This window comes from Dryas octopetala, chromosome 6 (genome assembly GCF_963921425.1).
Source record: "Dryas octopetala chromosome 6, drDryOcto1.1, whole genome shotgun sequence".
Classification (NCBI taxonomy): Eukaryota; Viridiplantae; Streptophyta; class Magnoliopsida; order Rosales; family Rosaceae; genus Dryas; species Dryas octopetala.
In genome coordinates, this window is record NC_141371.1 from 21,638,242 (window position 1) to 21,658,391 (window position 20,150).

Below are 20,150 nucleotides of genomic sequence, written 5' to 3' on the forward strand. Positions count from 1 at the left end.
ACTGCATTCCGATATGTAAGATACTTATGATATCGTTAGAAATTTTGAAACCGATATAAAAAATGTATTCAATATCGTCTTGGTACTTAAAATCAGATATAAAATGAGTATAGCATATCGGTTTTGTAATTAAAATTGGATATAAATGGTGTATCACATATCGGTTTTGTACTTAAAATATGATAAAAAAAGTGTATAACATATCGATTTTGTACTTAAAATCGGATATAAAAGGTGGATAACATATGGGTTTGGTACTTAAAATTTGATATAAAAGTATACTTTAGATATCGGTTTTTTGTTTTTTAAATGATGTTGAAACTTTATTCCTTATCGTTGCATTTTTACATAATCTGATATGCAATAGGCTTCTCATATTAATAAAAATTAATTGGTAAATATGCATCCACAACAATTATTAAGCTTCTAAAGTAATCCAACTTAAATTCTTCCATTCATATAAATGAATCCAACATCCAAACTCAGTAATGAAGTTAACAAAATAAGATTACAAATCCATATAAAAATATGGATAGCCCTCATCATGTATACCCCAAAATCACTATCCTATCTCCATAACCTTCACAAAATCCATCTCTAGCTAGCTAGATCCTAATTAAATACATGCCAACATGTACAAAAATAATAAAGGCATGACAGTGCAATTTAGCTAGGCCTAAATTCTGCCTATACAAAACATTTGAATGTGAACTAGCTAGTATATATCTTCATATCTACAACAAAATGCTCAAAAAGGTACCAAAAACATGCATGTTAGTCTACATAAAATTCATGGAAATATAATCTCCCCATTCAACCCGGACTTCATCTATTTGTTTCTGTGTGTAATTGCTCCTCTTGTTCTTCAGGTGACTCCACTGAAAACAAGAAAGAAAAGTGCATTAATTAATAAGATTGCAGCAAGGATCCCAAAGTATTGAAAAGTGCATTCAGCAAGGATCCCAAAGGGCATTAAGAAAATAGAGGCCAAAAGCATTAATAAGATTGCATCAAGTATTGAATTTAGATGGCTGCACATATATATGATTCAGATGGCTTTCAGATGGCCTACATTTCGTGCATTCAGCAAGGGCTTTCAAATGGCTGCACATATATATGATTCAAAAATGGATCATGCAAGTATAAATGAGAGTTTTTTAAGCTGGAAGTCCTAAATTTAAATCCTTTAGTTCTATTAAGTTAGTATTGTTTTTACCAAGGTACTTAAAATTAAGGGTCTAAAGTCTTAAAACTCTCTTTTCTTTTCTCTCTGTTTTGCAAACTCTCTAAAAGATTATTCATAACCATAAGAACTCAAAGAAACTCATGCAGTAGAATATAGATGGATCAGTCATATAAGAAGTACAATGAAACAAATCTATAGAAAAGCATACAAGTTCTTTTTAAATATCAAACAAGAATTTAACCATACCAAACAGGTCTAGAAGAAAGCCACAAATATTTCTAATATACATAGAACATTAATGCCTAGCTTTCGTAATTGAATAAATTGTTCAGTTGTATAATTACTTGTCTAAGAATTTCTCACTTGATGAGGACATCCTGCTGGAATAAAAACTGCCTCACCAAGGTATTGCTCAAATGTCCATGGCTCCACATCTGCATATAAAATTACTTGTTAACAACACTGCAGCAGGACATTGCTACTAATCCTTTTTTAGTGAGCACTCATTCAAAAGCTTCAATTCATTGACATACTTAATTGAAATATTGATACAAAATGAATGATATGATTAATACATGACACCTATGGGAAGTGCAACCAAACTATAATAAATTAAATTTTAGAAACAAACCTGCATGTATTCATATTTTAAGTCAAATTTCAGATATCATTCTATCCGGAGCTCAACAATATCCTTATTGCTCTGGAGACCCTTCAGAAAAGCCTTTTGCAGCTTTCCATGCTCTCTTTGCACTATAGTTGCAATTTGTGCAGCTCTAAGGAGAAAATCAGCCTCCAGACAACCACTTAACGTCATAGCAGGGGTACCTGAGTGGTCAACATGGAAATCTATTAAAAACCGTCACAACAACCTTTGAAACTTAAAATACAGCAAATTGACATGTAATTAACATCACTCACCAACCCTTACTCCTGCAGAAGTAATAGTTACATTGTCACCAGAAATTGCAATCTAGTTGAGAGTAATGTGGCACATCTTACATACCTTCTCATAGTTCTTGCCTAAAGAAGCATGGCTAGAACAATAAGAATAGGTTATACTCAAGTATAGAGCCCTAAGAATAGAGATATTAAGTCCTCAGATGAAAACAGAAATACATGCAAGGATAAATAAACACAAATATAGAATAAGCAAACAGGAAGAGATTCCAAAATAATTTTACATCTTTAATCGACATACATAAAGTCATTCATTTAGAGGCCAATGAAAAATAAAACTATATTCTTTGGGTTTTTTTAATGTTCATAGCAAGCACTACTTATGAGCAAGAAAATAAAAAGGAAGGGAAAGAGGGGTATTAAGTATTATATAAATGAATGGAGCCATCAACACCACAAATGTGTCAAGATTTCCATATCTTGATACAACCTTCACTAATGTCTTTTTACAATCATACTCGTACCCACGTTAATGTCACATCATGCACTAATACTTTTTATTTGCAGGCTGCAACTCACTTAAAGGGAGCATCTGAAATAGATTCAAAGACTGTATAGTGGCTCCTAAAGAAGGTTTAGCAGTACAAAATTTTATTGGAACCAAGTTCAAGTTTTGGATTAAAACTATGTTCCATGGACTTATCACCTAATGTCCTTGTCTCAGTAGGACATAAGACTGGTAAGTCTCTGGTTACTGGAACCTAAACCTTCAGAAAACATTCAGACACAAACCTTGGGCACATACCTAAATGCATGCATCACAAGGTTAAATTAATAGTACCCACCCGGTCTGGTCTCTTGTTCATGATTATATCATATCTTCAAAGATTATCAAGTCATGAATCTATTATCTATAACTGCAACATTAATTATCAAATCTCAAAATCAAAAACTTGCACAATCATCATAAGGAACAAATTATGTGCCTTTAAGTGTGACAAGTTGTAATCCCTAATCTCATAGACAATAAATTTTAAAGACAATACAACTCCATATGAACTTCTTTGGAATTCAATTGGATCTTAGAAGTTTTCCGTGCCTACATCAATAGGACATGGCACTTGTAATTGTGTATGGATATGCTACAGGACACTAGAACCTCGGGAGAACAAACAGATCAAACACTTAGGCATATACCAGCATCTGATGCCCATATCCAAAAATGTTCTCTCTCTCTCTCTCTCTCTCTCTCTCTCTCTCTCTCTCTCTCTCTCTCTCTCCTTCTGCCTCTCTCTGCTTTATATGAAAATAATGAGCATGCTTTTTTTGATATATATACATATATATAGTTCTATAAGTATGCATGGATACAAGGAGCTTTATGCTAATACTTTTTCGTTTCACATAAATAGCCAAAGTAAAGAATAAATAACCTATGGAAGATAGCACAATCATAATCAAACCCAAACCTATATACTTATTCCTTAGCAACTAAATTAATTAGTATATGACCATATTATGAAACACCAAGTAGAAAACTGTCCACATAAGCTCAAGTCAAATTTCTATTAGCACATTAGAAAACCAAAATTTCACAAGTTTTCAACAATTTTTTTTTCAAGAAAATTGCATTATGAGAAGAACAAATAAAAAAACAACCTTACAAGACACCCAAAGCCATAAACAAAGACCCTATATTTCATATTCAAGGCCTGTATATCTTCACAAATGAAATCACTCAACACACAACCCAATGTCTCAATATACCCAGTTTGGCAAAAAAAACACTGGGTGGCACTCAGTTTGATAATAGATGTTGGTAGAGTGAGTAATTTTTTGGATAAACTTTTGTTTGTGTTTTTATTTTTTCTTTTGCATTGGAGTTGATGAGTTATAGTAAGATTTATGAATATGGCTATAAATAGTCAGGAAGTAAAGTGTTTTGGAGAGCCGTTAGTAATGAATAACATCCTTATTATGAGGGCCCCATTAAGGTAATAGCTAGTTAGAATCGTGAATTCATTGACTAGCACATTTGAATTCAAACAAACAAAACATGAAAATATGGTTGGCAGTTAAAAACTTAAATATTTTTTTTATCAAAATTAAAACAATTATAATTAGCAGGAATACTAAACAATTAAGTAATTAACCAATATATTTCCATATTTGCAGCACAACACAGCACAGCACAACAGTCACTAGGCACTGTGTCACTGTGTAGTAGGGAGAAGGTATGATGAAATTATTTGATGGCAATGAGTCATGAGGGTGAAAAATAGTATACTAATTAATTACTAAATATGGTTGAAGACTTGGACTGAATTTCAAGGCTATTGAGGAGATTCATGAAGAGATATCCGTTTATGGTGTACAAAAAAAAAAGAGCTCAAAGCCAAGCCAAGGTTACTACAACTACAAGAGCTTGGGAATTTGGCTGGTCGCAGTTGGTGTTGCCATTGCAGCCTCCTTGGGACCTGGTATGCTTATTGCTTTTAATTCTCTCTCTAGCTTTCTCAATCCCTCTGTCTAAATTGGTCTGTAAATCACAACAGGGGTCATATGAGCTTGAACCTGTACTGTTCTGATGTCATGTGGAAAGGAAGGGCATCTCAGTGTATTAAGCATCTATCATTTATCTTTTATGCGTCTCTGTATATTGTTTACACATTATGTTTTACGCAGATGGAGATTGAGTAACAAACCAATTTTGACGAATTTTTCTGCGGTCTTTTCTTTTTAATGTATGGATTTCAATTTTCATTGTGCACTAGTTATTTAAATGCAACTGTTAATTACTACCCATGTTTCATATTTTGATGGTAAATCTTCAGATTTACTGATTTTATAGCAATCATATGTGTGCTGTTATGAAGATGCAAACAGAGGAAACTGATTTGGCAATAGAATTAAGAAATGTGATCTCAACAGAGGAAAGATTAGTACAATGGGGGTGTGGTGGTAAACTATTCTGTGTTTTTTGTCAGAGGATAATAGAATGCTCAGAAAAATGTAGTCTATGCATCAGAAATACTTTCATTGCCTTTATAACACAGACACACCAGCTGACCAGCTCATGGTCATGTAAATCGTACTCGAACACATGCTTTCATTTCTTACAAATCAAAAAATGAGAATCTCCACAAAACCCAAAATTAAAAAGAAATAAAAAAAACAACTAAACAAGCTCAAGCTAACACGCAGACAAAATATATAACAAAATATAAAAAATTTATAACGACCCATGTCCGCTAACAAATAAAAATTCATAGATCCAGCTTCAAAAGAAGCTTAGGAAGCTGAAATTGGAAAGTAAACGCTAAAACCAACAAAAAAGAGGAATAAGAACATGGAAAATCGAAGAAGAAGATGGTACCTGCGCTGCAAGAGGTTGGGAGGTATTTCTGGAGGTCTTTGAGCTCCTTCAAGATCCGCTTTAAAGCCATGGATGAACCTCGTAGATCGTCACAGATCTAAGAGGAAATGAGTTTCAGAACTAAAAACGAACTAAAAAAAACCCAAATTTGAACAAAAACAGAAACCACAAAAAACCCCTAATTTGAAACCCTATTTTTAGAAAGAAGAAACCCACGGGGAGAAGGTACAGAGAAGGGGAAAAAGCGAAAGAGATGAGGGATTGAGCTTACAATTTCCACACTCCAGTTGATCGACGCCGTAACCAAAGGACGCCATCGACGCGAAAGAGAGGAGGGAGAATGAGAGCCACCGACACCAAGGACTTTTGGCAGCGGCGACGCCAGGATCGACTGAGAAGGAGAACGAGAGAGAAGGATTGAGCTGGGTTATTGATCGAGTGAGTGAGAGAGAAGGAGAGTGTCCGAGCCAAAGAAGAAACAAAAGGGTCTGAGGAATATGTGTGTCGTGTTAGGAAACCTGCTAAGATTTTTAAGTTGGGACCCCGTGTTTCTTCAGGTGAAATATACATATCAGATATGACTTTTACATATCAGTTTGTAAGACCCCGTATTTTTCAAGGAGTTATTTTAAATATTTTGCGAATTTATTTTAAGGATTTTGGGAATTTATTTAGAAATTTAAAAGGTTTTGGTTTAATTTTTGATTTTTGTTTTAAACTGGGTCTGACCCAAAGTTGACTTTTAAAAATAATGGACTTTCGTCTTTGACTTTGGGCACGTTGGAAAGGTCTTGAGTCCACGAGTTCGTAGACACGCGGCACGCGTCAATCGGAGCTACGGTTTGAAAGATACGAGCTTTTGAAGCGAGTGGCAAACTTGTAATTTTTATGAAAGTGGGTTTTAAATACCCAAAAGTCAGATTTTCTCTCTCTCTCCTCATTTTCGGTCTCTCTCTCTCTCCCTCCCCGCGCGTCTGTCTGTCTCTCGCCCCTCACATTCTCCGCCCCTGTCGCCGGCGCGTGGCGGCGCGTCCGGCGGCGGCTGGGCTTGGTGTTTGGTCCACCGTGCTCGCCGTCCTCCCCTCTCCCTTCCCCTGGCCGCCGATCATCCACTTGAGCCACCATCGCGACGGATCGACGCGAAGACCGAGAGAGGCTCTCGCCGGCGATCTCCTTTTCCGGCGACGACGGGACACCGGACCACCTGGGTTTTCTTCCCCAGGCCCCGGCGAGTTCAGCACCAACCTTCCCTGGCTCCGACGACCCCCTATGGCGGCGGATCGAAGAATTTTGGCCGGCGGCTTCTCCGGCCAGTTTCGAGTGATTCCGGCGACTTTTGGCCGTTGACCCAGGTATAAAAGTTGATCCTCACAACGTCCCCTCCGTGCCGGTGTAATTTGTTTACATTAATTTTCAGTTTTGAAAGTTGTGCAGATTGACCACCACGGACCACCGCGGGTCCCGCCGCGTTTGGCCGTGCCGATGGTTGGAATTGTTAGTTTTTGACTTCTGACCAGTCAACCGATGCCCGTGGGTGAGTTCTGTGAATTTTCGTGTGTTGTTTGGGACTGGGCAGCCACCGTGTGGGGTGGTTACCGCCCATTTCGGCTGTTGAACGGCCAACTTGTGATATCTGGTTATTAAATTGTTAATTGTCTGTTTTATGGATTTGCTGCTTTACGTTAGAGAAGACTAGGTGTAGGATTTGAATTAGGAGAATGAATTGACGAAGATTTGAGGCTAAGAAATTAATTGGGGAATTATAGAGTGGCTTTAAGGAGAGTCACTGAATTAGAGAATGATTGTTTATTGTCGAGGTTAATGATTGATGATTAGGCAGTTATCATATACAAACGATCAAATTAATTATTGAGGAAGTGTCGGTATGTATCAAGTGACAGACAAGTGAAAGGTCATGAGCAAGAATCAATTTCGGAAGGGATTCCTTGATTCGGCATAGCTCGGAGTAAACTGGGAGTAAATGTTTAAAGAATAAATTGTCTGACAACAAGTGTTGATGATGATGCATATGTAGAGATGAATGTGAGGAGAAATACATGAGGCATTTATACATTGTGATACAAGGATGGCTATGAGATGGTTCTGAGAATGTTGTGATTGAGGTTGTGTGAGAAATCCTGCCTGCTCGTGCATTGATTCGCTCTGCACGAGAAGTGGCGAGCATCCTGCCTGCTCGTGCATTGATTCGCTCTGCACGAGAAGTGGCGAGCATTCCTGCCTGCTCGTGTATAGATTCGCTCTGCACGAGAAGTGGCGAGCATCCTGCCTGCTCGTGCATTGATTAGCTCTGCACGAGAAGTGGCGAGCATTCCTGCCTGCTCGTGTATAGATTCGCTCTGCACGAGAAGTGGCGAGCATACCTGCCTGCCCGTGCATCGATCCGCTCTGCACGGGAAGTGGCGAGCGATTTACAGTTTGTGGAGTGAGGTTTTGGTTGTGGAGTATAAATTGTTCTTCAGAGGTCGATTTACAATTTTTAGGGGATTGAAAAATGGATCTGAAGGAAGAGATCTTGAAGGTAGTTTGAAAGCTAGAGGATTTCAAAAAGCGACGTGAGTGAAATTAGTTAGTTTAACTGTTGCTTGATTTCTTGTGTGCATTTGTTTGCTAGGACTTGATTTGACTAGGACTTGATTTGACTAGGACTTGGTAAGTCTAGGCGTGAATCTTAAGGATGGAATTGATGAATGGATTATGCATTGAGGTTATGAGTTAGGATGTGAATGATTCGAGATTGAGGTTAATAGCTGACGTTTAGGCAATTGATTTGCCAGAATGAGGATCATTATTTATTGATGGGATTTAAGATGTGAATTCGAGGATTTATGATTTATTTTGATGCTTGGATGATTGGTGATGAAATTATTGTGTGATTGAATATTTATGGATATTACTGTGAATTATTATTAAGTATGGAAGTTGAGAATTTTATTGAGGATAATTATTTTGTTATTTCACTCATACGAGCTCTAGTGAGCTTACCGGGTTATTTGTTTGAATGACCCGGTGTACCATGGATATGGTGCAGTGTGGTTAATGTTTTGCAGGTTAAGCAGGCTGAGGAGGCAGTGAGGAGAAGTTGAGGCAGTGGGACCTACTTTGTTTTGATTTAACTGATTTTATACAGTGATTTTTACACACATGTTTTTGGGCTCACACTCTGATTTATCAAATGTATTTATTTATTATGTTAAGTGCATGGCTCATTCTTTGAAAAGAGGTTTAAAGGACAAAGTTTCAGTGTATTTTTGGGCCTTAGGATCGGGGCGTTACAAATTGGTATCAGAGCTAGACCCGGCCGGAAGTGTGTGGATTGCAAGACCCAGGGACCAAGACCCTGAGTGGGCGGCTGCGCGAGGCAGTGGCGAGCTACCAGGTGAGGAGAAGTGAGTGATCCCACACTGCCCGGGTGAGGAATGGTGATGTTACAGAAAGTTTGAGGAAATCAGTTGAGAAAATGTTTGAGAAACCAGTTTGAGAAAATCAGTTGAGAAATCAGTCTGGGAAAATCAGTTCAGAAAATGTTTGTGAAAGCTAGGTTGAGAAAGAAAATGATTTTCAAGTGATTTCATAAATGTATTTTATTTGAGCCATGAAAATGTTTGAGAAAGTTTTGAGAAATGTCCCCTGCACTGCCATCGCCTCTCTGCTCCTCAGCAAGTTCAGGAAAGTTGGAAGTTGGAGACTTAATAAGAGGTTTGAATTTAGAAGAGTTTGAAGTTGGAGTAAGTTTATTAGTTAGAGAACAAAGGTTCAGGGGAAATAGTGGAGTAGTATCTTTAGTTGGTTGAAGAGTTAGTTCACCGAGTAAGTAGGGTTTTCGAGGTAGTAGCTAGGTAGGACTTGGCTGTTGTTTGTTTGCCAGAACTCAGCGGTTACAGTTTTGCGATCTTAAGTGGCAACGCTTCATAAGTGGTTGAGGGACTCGCACATGAAGATGAAAGTTCTGAAGATGGAGAATTCAGAGTCATCGAGAATTGAGGCAAGCTACTCGAAAGAATCGAAGATCAAGCTGGATGCACTCGAAGATCTTGCAAAACGGATGCGGATGGAACACGACAAGCTCGTTACCTATAGTTTTCAAGTGAAGGTTTCAATTCGTCATCGTATTTTACTTTTCGTCTTGCTTGCGTTATTCTCAGTTTTCTTTGAACTAAAGGAGTTTCTCTGAAGTGTGAATTGTTATTGGTTGTGCTTGCTTGTGTTTGTGTGAGACTGTTTGTTTTTACTTTCCTTTGAGAATTTCGAGGACGAAATTTTTTAAGGGGGGTAGATTGTAAGACCCCGTATTTTTCAAGGAGTTATTTTAAATATTTTGCGAATTTATTTTAAGGATTTTGGGAATTTATTTAGAAATTTAAAAGTTTTTGGTTTAATTTTTGATTTTTGTTTTAAACTGGGTCTGACCCAAAGTTGACTTTTAAAAATAATGGACTTTCGTCTTTGACTTTGGGCACGTTGGAAAGGTCTTGAGTCCACGAGTTCGTAGACACGCGGCACGCGTCAATCGGAGCTACGGTTTGAAAGATACGAGCTTTTGAAGCGAGTGGCAAACTTGTAATTTTTATGAAAGTGGGTTTTAAATACCCAAAAGTCAGATTTTCTCTCTCTCTCCTCATTTTCGGTCTCTCTCTCTCTCCCTCCCCGCGCGTCTGTCTGTCTCTCGCCCCTCACATTCTCCGCCCCTGTCGCCGGCGCGTGGCGGCGCGTCCGGCGGCGGCTGGGCTTGGTGTTTGGTCCACCGTGCTCGCCGTCCTCCCCTCTCCCTTCCCCTGGCCGCCGATCATCCACTTGAGCCACCATCGCGACGGATCGACGCGAAGACCGAGAGAGGCTCTCGCCGGCGATCTCCTTTTCCGGCGACGACGGGACACCGGACCACCTGGGTTTTCTTCCCCAGGCCCCGGCGAGTTCAGCACCAACCTTCCCTGGCTCCGACGACCCCCTATGGCGGCGGATCGAAGAATTTTGGCCGGCGGCTTCTCCGGCCAGTTTCGAGTGATTCCGGCGACTTTTGGCCGTTGACCCAGGTATAAAAGTTGATCCTCACAACGTCCCCTCCGTGCCGGTGTAATTTGTTTACATTAATTTTCAGTTTTGAAAGTTGTGCAGATTGACCACCACGGACCACCGCGGGTCCCGCCGCGTTTGGCCGTGCCGATGGTTGGAATTGTTAGTTTTTGACTTCTGACCAGTCAACCGATGCCCGTGGGTGAGTTCTGTGAATTTTCGTGTGTTGTTTGGGACTGGGCAGCCACCGTGTGGGGTGGTTACCGCCCATTTCGGCTGTTGAACGGCCAACTTGTGATATCTGGTTATTAAATTGTTAATTGTCTGTTTTATGGATTTGCTGCTTTACGTTAGAGAAGACTAGGTGTAGGATTTGAATTAGGAGAATGAATTGACGAAGATTTGAGGCTAAGAAATTAATTGGGGAATTATAGAGTGGCTTTAAGGAGAGTCACTGAATTAGAGAATGATTGTTTATTGTCGAGGTTAATGATTGATGATTAGGCAGTTATCATATACAAACGATCAAATTAATTATTGAGGAAGTGTCGGTATGTATCAAGTGACAGACAAGTGAAAGGTCATGAGCAAGAATCAATTTCGGAAGGGATTCCTTGATTCGGCATAGCTCGGAGTAAACTGGGAGTAAATGTTTAAAGAATAAATTGTCTGACAACAAGTGTTGATGATGATGCATATGTAGAGATGAATGTGAGGAGAAATACATGAGGCATTTATACATTGTGATACAAGGATGGCTATGAGATGGTTCTGAGAATGTTGTGATTGAGGTTGTGTGAGAAATCCTGCCTGCTCGTGCATTGATTCGCTCTGCACGAGAAGTGGCGAGCATCCTGCCTGCTCGTGCATTGATTCGCTCTGCACGAGAAGTGGCGAGCATTCCTGCCTGCTCGTGTATAGATTCGCTCTGCACGAGAAGTGGCGAGCATCCTGCCTGCTCGTGCATTGATTAGCTCTGCACGAGAAGTGGCGAGCATTCCTGCCTGCTCGTGTATAGATTCGCTCTGCACGAGAAGTGGCGAGCATACCTGCCTGCCCGTGCATCGATCCGCTCTGCACGGGAAGTGGCGAGCGATTTACAGTTTGTGGAGTGAGGTTTTGGTTGTGGAGTATAAATTGTTCTTCAGAGGTCGATTTACAATTTTTAGGGGATTGAAAAATGGATCTGAAGGAAGAGATCTTGAAGGTAGTTTGAAAGCTAGAGGATTTCAAAAAGCGACGTGAGTGAAATTAGTTAGTTTAACTGTTGCTTGATTTCTTGTGTGCATTTGTTTGCTAGGACTTGATTTGACTAGGACTTGGTAAGTCTAGGCGTGAATCTTAAGGATGGAATTGATGAATGGATTATGCATTGAGGTTATGAGTTAGGATGTGAATGATTCGAGATTGAGGTTAATAGCTGACGTTTAGGCAATTGATTTGCCAGAATGAGGATCATTATTTATTGATGGGATTTAAGATGTGAATTCGAGGATTTATGATTTATTTTGATGCTTGGATGATTGGTGATGAAATTATTGTGTGATTGAATATTTATGGATATTACTGTGAATTATTATTAAGTATGGAAGTTGAGAATTTTATTGAGGATAATTATTTTGTTATTTCACTCATACGAGCTCTAGTGAGCTTACCGGGTTATTTGTTTGAATGACCCGGTGTACCATGGATATGGTGCAGTGTGGTTAATGTTTTGCAGGTTAAGCAGGCTGAGGAGGCAGTGAGGAGAAGTTGAGGCAGTGGGACCTACTTTGTTTTGATTTAACTGATTTTATACAGTGATTTTTACACACATGTTTTTGGGCTCACACTCTGATTTATCAAATGTATTTATTTATTATGTTAAGTGCATGGCTCATTCTTTGAAAAGAGGTTTAAAGGACAAAGTTTCAGTGTATTTTTGGGCCTTAGGATCGGGGCGTTACACAGTTTTTGTTTTAAGTTAATCGAACGTACAAAATTAAGATATCGAAAAAAAAAATTAGTGATATGTTAATAAATTAAGACATCGTTCAAAAAATTAACCGATATCTAAAACTTTACAATATCAGTTTATATAAAAACTGATATTAAAATAGTGATGTCTATTCAAGTTTTTCTTGTAGTGCAGGGCTTCCACATTGGTAACAGGTAGGGGGAAAACACCACGACCCGGTTATTGGGTTTTCCCGTATTTTGATAATACTATATATTATGGAATTGTTTGCAAGTATTGCATGGATTTTGTATGGCATACTTTTGAGACCCTTTATTTTTTTCAAAGATTTATTTTAAATATTTTGAGAATTTATTTTGATCATCTTGGGAATTTAAACAGTGAGTGAAATTAAATAGATGATTATTTGTTTCGTGTGCTTGTATGAATTGTATGCTAGGATTTGGTTAAGTTTAGGCTTGAGTCTTGAGGATGGAATTGATGATGAGTTTGAGTTTAAGAAACTAAAAGAGGATTTTGAGATTAAAGGTTTATTTGAGGATTCTTGAGATGTCATGAGAATTATTGATGTTGATCTTTAGAATATTTAAGTTGATGGATTTAGTTGATTGATTATCTCTTGGATTATGGACTTATGAGGATTAATTATTTATGTCTTGGTATTATTGTGAATATATTATGGATTGTAAATTGTGATAATTGAGGAAAAATATTTTGAGGACATGTGATTATTTATTGAGGATAATTATTTCGTCATTTCACTCATACGAGCTCTAGTGAGCTTACCAGGTTGTTTGTTTGAATGACCCGGTGTACTATGGATATGGTGCAGTGTGGTTATTTGTGTTTTGCATGTTAAGCAAGCTGAGGAGGCAGTGAGGAGAAGACGAGGTAGTTGGACCCACTTTGATTTGTTTAAACGTTTTTATACAGAGGTTTTACATAAATGTTTTATTTGAAAGAAATGTATTTATTTATGTTTATGTGCATGGCTCATTCTTTGAAAAGGGGTTTAAATGGCAAAGTTTCAGTGTGTTTATGGGCCCGAGGTTCGGGGCGTTACAGAATGGTATCAGAGTTAGACCCGGCCGGAGGTGTGTGTATTGCAAGACCCAGGGACCAAGACCCTAAGTGGGCGACTGTGCGAGGCAGTGGTGAGCTACCAGGTGAGGAGAAGTGAGTGATCCCACACTGCTCGGGTGAGGAATGGTGATGTTACAGTAGGTTTGAGAAACCAGTTTAAGAAAATGTTTGAGAAAGCCAGTTTGAGAAAGAAAATGATTTTCAAGTGATTTCAGAAAAGTATTTTATTTGAACCATGAAAATGTTTGAGAAAGTTTTGAGAAATGTCCGCTGCACTGCCATCGCCTCTCTACTCCTCAGCAAGTTCAGGAAAGTTGGAAGTTTGAGACTTAGTATGAAGTTTGAAGTTAGAAAAGTTGGAAGGTTTAAGTAAGTTTATTAGGTAGATAACAAAGGTTCAAGGGAAATAGTGGAGTAGTATTTTTAGTTGGTTGAAGAGTTAGTTCATCTAGTAAGTAGGGTTTTCGAGGTAGTAGCTAGGTAGGATCTAGGCTATTGTTTGTTTGCCAGAACTTAGCGGTTACAGTTTCACAATCTCAAGTGGCCACGCTTCAGGAATGGTTGAGCAACTCGCACATACAGATGAAAGTTCTGAAGAAGGAGAATCCAGAGTTATCGAGAACCGCGGCAAACTACTCGAAGAAATTGATGACCAAGCTGGATGCACTCGAAAGATCTTGGAAAACGGATACGGATGGAGCACGACAAGCTCGTTACCTACAGCTCTCAAGTGAAGGATTCGGTTGTTATTTTATTTTTATTTTCCTTCTTGCTTGCGTTATTCTAAGGTTTTTTTTTTTTTTTAAAAAAAAAAAAATTAAAGAGTTTCTTTGAAGTGTGATTTTTTGTTACTTGTGCTTGTTGTGTTTGTGTGAAGTTGTTATGCTTTTACTTTCCCTTTAGAATTTCGAGGACGAAATTCGTTTAAGCGGGATAGATTGTGAGACTCCGTATTTTTTTCAAAGATTTATTTTAAATATTTTGAGAATTTTTTTTGATCATCTTGAGAATTTATTTGGAAAATAAAAAGGGTTTTGATGTAATTTTTAATTTTTGTTTTAAATTGGGCATGACCCAAAGTTGACTTTTAAAATTAGTGGGCTTTTGTCTTTGACTTTGGGTACGTTGGATAAGTTTTGGGTCCACGTGTTCGTAAACACGAAGCATGCGTAAATCAGAGTTACGGTTTGGGTTTTACGGATGTTCAAATTGAGGGGCATTTTTGTAATTTCGCGTGGAAGAGTTTTTAAATTAAAAAATTTAGTTTTTATATAGTTTCTCTCTCCCCTCTCACGCACTCACTCTCCCTCTCTGTTCTCTCTCCCTGCGTCTCTCGGCCTCCCTCCCTTGCCGTCCAGCCAGGAGGCGGCGACGACACCACCTCAGCCTCCCCCTTCTCTCTCTCTCTCCTCCCCCGGTATTTCTCTCTCCCCCTAAAGACTCTGTTATCTCTCTTCCCCTCTGTGCATGCACCACCACCACCGGAGGACAGCCTTTGGCCACTGTCCCGGCTGCACGAGGCCACTGGCTTGACCCCCGTGGGCCGGTCGTCCTCCCCTGTGCTTCCCTCCGTCAGCCAGTGCCCCCTGCGCACAGAAACAACTCAGAGAAGCCAAGCCAGCCACCGGCTTCCGCAGCCGTTTTTTACCGTTTTTGGCGACTTTTGACCATCAACCCTGTTACGAGAATTGATCCTCGAGGTATGGGTAATGTTTCCCCTAAGGTGGGCACGTCTAATTTTGAGAAATTGGAAATTCGATTTTAGGATTTATGCCTATTTCGAATTTCTTGAAATTGGACTTGAATTCGAGTTGTTTTTGTGCACTTGAAGATTCTATTGTGGAATTATGATTAATTGGAGTTGATTGTGGGTATTTCTAGGTTCGTGTCGCCGCTGCCACCATCGGAACCACCACTTTTGGCGGCGGGTTAATGATCGTTTAACCCGATTCCGCCCAATTGAAGTCCTAGGAACCCTTCTAGTTCTATTTGGTGAGAATTCAGTGATTTTTGTGTGTTGTTTGGGGCGGGGCAGCCACCGTGTGTGGTGGCGGCTGCTCGTTTCGGTCGTTTAACTGCCATTTGTGTTTATGATTGGTATTTATTTGGTTGTCTGGTCTTAACAGTACACGGGCTCAGAAAATCTCATTCCCGATGTCGTCATGCTGCTGAATTTTTTATCCGAGCGTGTTGTCGTCGAAGGGCATTTCGGTCTTTTTACGTGGTTAAATAGTGAGTGAAATTAGATAGATGATTGTTTGTTTTGTGTGCTTGTATGAATTGTATGTTAGGATTTTGTTAAGTTTAGGCTTGAATCTTGAGGATGGAATTGATGATGAGTTTGAGTTTAAGAAAGTAGAAGAGGATTTTGAAGTTAAAGGTTTATTTGAGGATTCTTGAGATGTCATGAGAATTATTGATGTTGATGTTTAGAATATTTAAGTTGTTGGATTTAGTTGATTAATTATCTCTTGGATTATGGACTTATGAGGATTAATTATTTGTCTAGGTATTATTGTGAATATATTGTGGATTGTAATAGTAATAATTGAAGAAAAGTATTTTGAGGCCATGTGATTATTTATTGAGGATAATTATTTCGTCATTTCACTCATACGAGCTCTAGTGAGCTTACCGGGTTGTTTGTTTGTTTGAATGACCCGGTGTACCATAGATATGCTGCAGTGTGGTTATTTGTGTTTGGCAGGTTAAGCAGGCTGATGAGGCAATGAGGAGAAGACGAGGCAGTGGGACCCACTTTGATATGTTTAAACGTTTTTATACAGAGGTTTTAGATAAATGTTTTATTTGAAAGAAATGTATTTATTTATGTTTATGTGTGGTTGTGTATAAATCTACATGGATTTAACAACCAATCGTGGATCGACACGTGGCAAGTCAGATCAAACTTCAGGCTTTGACTTTTCAACGGTCAGACTTGGACCTCCACGTCACCATGCCAGCTCGACACAGTTTTCATTCCCAGTTTGGATCAGCTCATCTCGGTGGACCTCCATGTCCGATCCGACCCGATCTGGAGATCCTCTTAAGAATTGAGTGTTCATCTCTTCTTAGTTATCTCAGCTCGGTTCGGTTCGGCCCTTGGTGACCGTCTTCTCAGATCAACAGATTATCGTCAGATGATGACTGTCATGTCATACGTCGAGCCAGTCTGAACTAGTCCATCCATGCCCGATCCGAACATAGATGTATTCTATACCCGCGTATATGATATTTATGATCGGTTCGGCTCGGATCCCACCGCCATTCTAGAAGGTTGGAGTTTGGACGAACCGCCTCACTCGAATATCTCTGACATAGTTCTCTGACAGATGAGACTTCCCAGCTCACAGTCATGATTATTTGGGCATCCCACTTGATCTTTCATCCCACTTGATCTTTCATCCTTGCATTCAATGCAGCATTGAATGTAAAGGAGGTGGGTAGCTGTGCATGCCACTATTTATGACCGAACGCGTGACCTCCTCTCAACCATTCACCCTCATGCAGGTAACTTACCATTCACCATTTCCTCGATCTGCCTATATAAGCTAACTTATGTGCATAAAAAGAGGGATCATCTAATACACAACTTCACTCACAAAAAGCCTATCAGAATACCTCCTACTTGCTAAGAATAAACCCAGAAGATCTTACCTTGTTCTTCCTCATTTTCCCAAGTTCACCATCTGTTCTTCCTTGTTCTTACATAAACACCTCCAAATACATATCACTGACTTCATCATCGGAGCGTATTTGGCTGGTACTACACCGGTCCATCTCCTTTGATTTTGTGTTCGTGCAGGAAGATCTCGAATCAACATCCACTTCATCATTCAGCAGGGCTTCTGATCAGCCAGATCACCATCTCTAAGTTGTTGCATCTCTCTTACGAAAATTTGCATCAACAGATTGGCACCGTCTGTGAGAAGATCATCTTCAGCCATTGTGTTCATCCTCACAAGTGTTGAGCTCTTCCTTCAACAAATCCCTATCACAATCCCTACGTCATGACTACCATCTTTCGTGACATCAGCTCTTCTTCAGGGTCCCAGGATAATCAACAACATGAGCCTGAGACACCTGACAAAACGAGAAGAGCACATCTCGCCAAAATAGCCAGGTCTAAGGTCCCCCTGAAGATCAAGGCTGCTCACAAACTCCTCAGGGAGAACCAACGCCACTTGGCCGCTGAGAACGCACTTCTCAAGCAAAATAATGAGCTGCTCGCTAAACAAGCCGAGTATGCTGAGGAGTTCGCACGCCATCGTGCTCAGCTCGACGTCAGCAGAAGATCGGGCTTCCGGTCAAGACAAACCCGAACCGAACATGAGACTTTTTCACCGTCTTCTTCTCGGCAGAATACTCAGGCCGATGTGGATGACCACCCCGCTCGGCAGAGCACGGATTACGCCTTTCCGGGCATCAAGGACATGCCCCCGGCCGAACAATTGGAGTTCCTGAACGCCCACCGTCTTCTTCAACAAAAGCAGATGGCCTTCAGAAGATGCTCTCCCGAAACCTTGGGGGAAGACCGAGCTGAACCGGTCATTGAACAGGCTCCCAGACGCCTTTCTGGGGGCCGCTAATCCGACCGGGTAGACTGAACCGGGTCCCAGCCAGGAGCAGGCTCGGCTCTGTCACCGACCACATTGCTGGGACCAGCCAAGACCCTTCCACGTCGGGAACACACTCGGGAAGACGATTCGCGGGGGATCGACTAGGACCCACCATGGTCATGTCTGACCGGCGTCCGGCAGGTGAGAGGATCACTCGTCAGCCGATGAATGAGAGACTCGGTGACTGAACCGAGTGCTCAACAGAGACTACACCTGAGCCGACCATACCCAACGTGGAAAATCTTGTCTGAACTTTGGTCTAAAACCAAATTCAGAGTGTCAATGATCGGCTCGGCCAGGTCGAAGTTTCCAGGGGATACCTCGGCAGAACTGATCACGGAGAAGAACTCCCCCTCCCATATACCAGCAGGATCATGAATGCTGAGGTCTCTTGGGATTCCAAACTCCCTAAGATGGATCAATACGACGGGGCCAAGGATCCCTATGATCATCTCGACAGCTTCAGATACGCCATGTAAGCCCGCCAGGCGTCTGAAGCCACGAAATGCAGGATCTTCTCTTCAACCTTGAAGGGATCGGTGCGGGGATGGTTCCGAATTCTCCAGCCGAACTCCATAGACTCTTTCTCCGACCTTAGAAGGGTCTTCCTGACGAGATATCGGGTTGTATCCGAACGACTCTACAACTTGAACGATATGTTGCTGATCAAACAACAGGAAGGAGAAAGCCTCAAGACCTATCTGATCCGCTTCAACATTGAATACACGAAGTGCGATGATTGCGACGACCGTTCGGCCAAGAACGCCCTCATGCAAGGTCTGCTCGCCGGGGGACTTCGCTCCCATCTGATGAGGAATCCTTCCTCTACTTATGATGAGCTTTCTGCCGAAGCCACGAAGTGGGTGCGAGCAGAAGAATGAGACGCTCAGGTGGAGGCCCTAAATTCCAAGCCAATCTCGGTCAAGAGAAAGGAGGGAGAGGTCGCGAGCCTTAAGCCTCAGGTCCAGACCAAAAAGGGCCGAACTAATGAGCCACGTCAACTTCTGAGCAAGGGGCCTAAGCATATCCAATACACGGAATACACCCCTCTCAATGCCAGTCTAGAAACCATTTTCTCCAAAATCAAGGATCAGCTCCCGGCTCCTAGGGAGATCAAAGGTCCACCTCCGGATCAGATCAAAGAGGGCATCTTCTGCAAATATCACTCCAACCATGGTCACGTGACGGACAACTGCTATGCTCTTCGAAGATTAATCAATTCCTGATCGGCGGTCTGAAAGTACCGAAGGCCGCTCTGAAGAAGCCCACCAACACCATCGATGTTCGGGACGCCGCCATCGGATCAATCGAAGGGGGACCGACCTTTGTTGGGAGTTCGAACCAGTCTCAGAAGGAGTACATCAGACAGGCCACCCAAGCCCATGAATCCCTGTCAATTCAAGCGGGTCAGCCTAGCACTTCCAAAAGACAACAGAAGAACTGGGCATCGGTCACCTTCGAGCCAAACGAGTCGAATAAGATCATCTTCCCACACTATGATCCGGTGGTCTTAGTTGTCGAAGTGGACGGAACCACCATCGCGCGCTCCTTCGTCGACGGAGGAAGCTCGGTCAACATCCTCTTCCACTCTGCGTTTGAGCAGATGGGCATCGGCGAAGACAAGCTGGAGACTGACACAGCAGCTCTGGTCGGATTCGGGGGTGAAGTGGTCCGACCCCTCGGACACATTTACCTTTCTCTTTCGCTTGGGAAATGGCCGATCAAGAAGACTTGCATGACGTATTTCATCGTCGTCAAGCGACCGTCAGCTTACAACAACATCATAGGAAGGCTAGCTTTGGTCAATCTGGACTGCATCGTCCATTACGCCAACCTACTCATCAAATGTTTGATGGGCGACGAGTGCATTGTCATTCAGGGAGATTAGTGTTTGGCTCGGTCTTGCTATTCCACCTCTATAAAACAGAAGGGCCAACTGCCGAACTCCCAGGAACTTGACTCCATCGTCGATTCCGACAGATGGCCGAGGGCAGAGAC

The 20,150-nt window shown here is 41.1% G+C and overlaps 1 long non-coding RNA gene across 2 annotated transcripts; it reads right to left on the minus strand.

The window, feature by feature from the left end:
- Positions 1–441: 441 nt before the first annotated feature.
- On the minus strand, positions 442–6,039 carry LOC147283251 (uncharacterized). 2 transcript variants are annotated; one of them, XR_015122963.1, is made up of 6 exons: positions 5,734–6,039; positions 5,463–5,559; positions 2,108–2,223; positions 1,818–2,014; positions 1,550–1,620; positions 442–878 (listed from the first exon to the last, which is right to left on the minus strand). It is a non-coding gene; the product is annotated as an uncharacterized LOC147283251 (long non-coding RNA). The 2 variants fall into 2 exon arrangements; XR_015122962.1 differs by having other exon boundaries at positions 5,463–6,035.
- Positions 6,040–20,150: the final 14,111 nt, after the last annotated feature.